Genomic DNA, 3,332 nt, shown 5'->3' on the forward strand with positions numbered 1-3,332 from the left:
ATTAGATCAATTATCTCGTTTTCTTTGTTTTTATAAGTAGCAATGTTAATTGTCCCGCATCAGAATGCTATATATTTGTTTCCGTTCTCCGTTATCTTTATTTCATTTCCATTTTCGTTTCCGTGGTCGTCTTCGTTTGGTCCGTCCGTCTCTCGAGGCTAGTTCATGAGTTTTACAAGCAAAGGTTATCCACTTCTGGCTTGCTAAGCCTATCGAATTCTTGTTTCAGGGTCGTTAATTCGTGCCTACATGTGTCTATTGTTCCCTTAAAAAGGTAACAGGCTTGCCTCCTCAAGCCCAAGCAGGCACAAAGTAGGTTTAAGCTGGTGCACTTCGACAAAGTTACGCGACCCCTTATTTTGATGGATTGCTGTTGGATTTGCAATGAGAGGCCATCACAACCGCTTAAACAATACATTAAATTTAAATATAATAACGTTATCTTATAATCGATTTTATATAGCCGGTTAGTATTGACCTAGGCTACTACGGTACCCAGCCAACGTTCTAAGAACGTTAACGTTGCAGTTATTTTGTAGAACCATATGTACGTACTTGTAACCTAATTTCACAACCACAACGTTTGAACGTTCTTACAACGTTGTGTGAACGTTATTTAGTGACATTTCTAGCCAGAAGGTTCTCGAACGTTATAAGAATGTTTTGTGTTTGCTGGGTTTGGCTAACGACAGGTACGCTTTCTCCGATATAAAGGCTTTTTTTTATGAATGGAATGACCTGTACGAAACACGAACTCATGTAGACCAACCCAGTACGGTTACGATTTTAATGGTGCGGGAAATATCCTCAAGAAGTTTATAAGATCTTTGTTTTTTTATTTCTGCACGTAACTTGCGTAGATGATTGGCTTACTACAGAGACTTTGCAATAGGCTAAGCCTACCTGCAGAAAAAATCGCTTCCCTCACATGTGAATGGAATGACCTGTACGAAACACGAACTCCTGTAGTCCAAACCAGTACCGTTACGATTTTAATTGTGCGGGAAATATCCTCAAGATGTTTATAAGATCATTGGTTTTTATTTATGCACGTAACTTTCGTAGTGATTGGCTTACTACAGAGACCTTACAATAGGCTAAGCCTACCTGCAGAAAAATTCGCTTCCCTCACATGTGCTTGTTAACAGAAGTCACGGACTATTCGATCAGTAGTATTTGATTTGATTTGATTTGAATAGTATAGACGTACATGTTAAATTTGGTTCATTTTAGATAATAAATGTTTTATATATGATAATGATGACTGTACTATGAAGATAAATAAAAGGTTAGGAACTAGGCTTCAATTGGCAAATGTTTAAGCCTACAGCCTACTAGACTCTGCAGTCTGATTAAGCCTAGACCCAGGATTGGACCTAGGCCTAGCCCTGGCTGGGCAAAAAAGAAAAAAAAAGCCTATTAAAATCAATATTGTACAAGCAAATCTTTCATGTAAAATTTACTTTCTGTTATGGCCTTTTTTGTCAAAAAAAAAAAAGAAAAGAAAAGAAAAGAAAAAAAAAAAACGCCCTCGCCCCTGATAATTTCTGAGGGTGTGACAAACAAACAAGAATATTTGGCCTAAATTCTAAAATTAAGTGATTATACACGAAGGAGAATTTGACGTGTGGAAGATATAGTGTAGGAGTATATTGATTTGATCAAATGTCTGATACTGTTTAGTGGATAGAGCCATGACGTAGAACTTTCCTACTAAGAGTATGTACCGTCTATTGTTTTCTTTAGGCATCAAGTAAGCTCGCATCGATACTTTCGATTTCGGCAGTTGTTGTCTGACCATGACCTACGTCAGTCAGACATTAATTCTTCATACTTCCTGAAACTTGTGCCTAATTATTAGACACGGACGTTAGTCTGTCCAACGTTTGATAAAAAAAAAATACGAAAAGATATGGTAGGCCAGGAGGACCCATCGGAAGCAAGGTGGTCTTTAAAATCACGGAAAGAAGACAGACAGGAATTGAAAGAACGGGGATATCAACATCACAAGTAAGTGAAAAAAGAATGAAACACAGAGTTAACGGATCCTGAGTGATATTGAACCACAATATGATCCGTGACCGACGGGAGCTATATTTATCGAAACCTATCCAGAATCACTGTCACGTTTGTTTTTACATTAAATTAGACACTCGGCGCTATGAATCCGTTAGAAATATAGGGGCGGTGCGAGGGATTCCCTGACGAGCGGGTCCAAGCTCCCAGACAACCGGGGGGGGGGGGAACACACACACCGTCGGAGAAGCCTAGTCCTCCTACATAAGCAGTACAGTCATAAGCCTATAGATAGGAAATAAGGTTTCGTTTTTACCTTTCTTGGGTCATCATTAGTATCATGTCCTTGTCTTTCCTGTCATTGTTTGCTTTGTATTTTGTATGTAATGGTACTGAATACAATCAATCGATCAATCAATCAATCAATCAAACAATCAATCAATAATCATCATCATCATCATCATCATCATTATCATTATCATTATTATTATTATTATTATTATTATTATTATTATTATTATTATTATTATTATTAACATTTAACATTTTTTCCAACCTTGTTAGGATCAATAAGTATTTATGATCATATATTACGCAACCACATTTACAGTGAAATTAATGGCCGTTATTTGAGTATTATTATACGACGTCCATTTTTCACTAAAAAATAAGCACAATTTGACAAGGGGGGATGGTCCATTGTATCATCCCCCCAATATTTTGACTATGTATGGGATAAAATGGAGCTTTACACACTTCAAAAGACTTTCACAGAAATAATTTGCACTGTCTTATACGCTTACAAAGATGAAAATTAGCATAATGTATTAATGTTGATAACAAAATTATTTTATCTGGTACCAATCTAAGCTCTTCTTTCCTTAGATGTTAGATTTGCTTGCAAAGAGAGCCACATTTCACACTGAAGGGTGTGTACGACATCAGTAATGTTATATCAATTCCAAGAATGTTTAAGGTTATATCGGTTGAGGAATTTATTGATTAGGCCTATAACAGCAAATTGCATCAATTTATTTTGCAAAAACAAGGTTTCCAGCTTCAGAGGGGGGCACATCTCCTGTCCGCACAAGGGCACACATTGGAGCTAACATCAGGCGCGTAAGAGGGGTCTTGGGTCAGAGTGGGTATATATATTTTTTTTTTTATTTCAACCATCTTTAAAGAGGTAACCCTTCTAGTTTAGCCCAGTAGGTTAACTGACATTCAGGGGCCCTCTTTAATAAAATTAAAGAACAGTAAAAACAACATCATCACAACATAATAATAATAATAATAATAATAATATATACACATCT

The sequence above is a fragment of the Anneissia japonica genome, unplaced genomic scaffold, assembly GCF_011630105.1.
Source record: "Anneissia japonica isolate Jap-2015-1 unplaced genomic scaffold, ASM1163010v1 scaffold284927_len164819_cov98, whole genome shotgun sequence".
NCBI lineage: Eukaryota > Metazoa > Echinodermata > Crinoidea > Comatulida > Comatulidae > Anneissia > Anneissia japonica.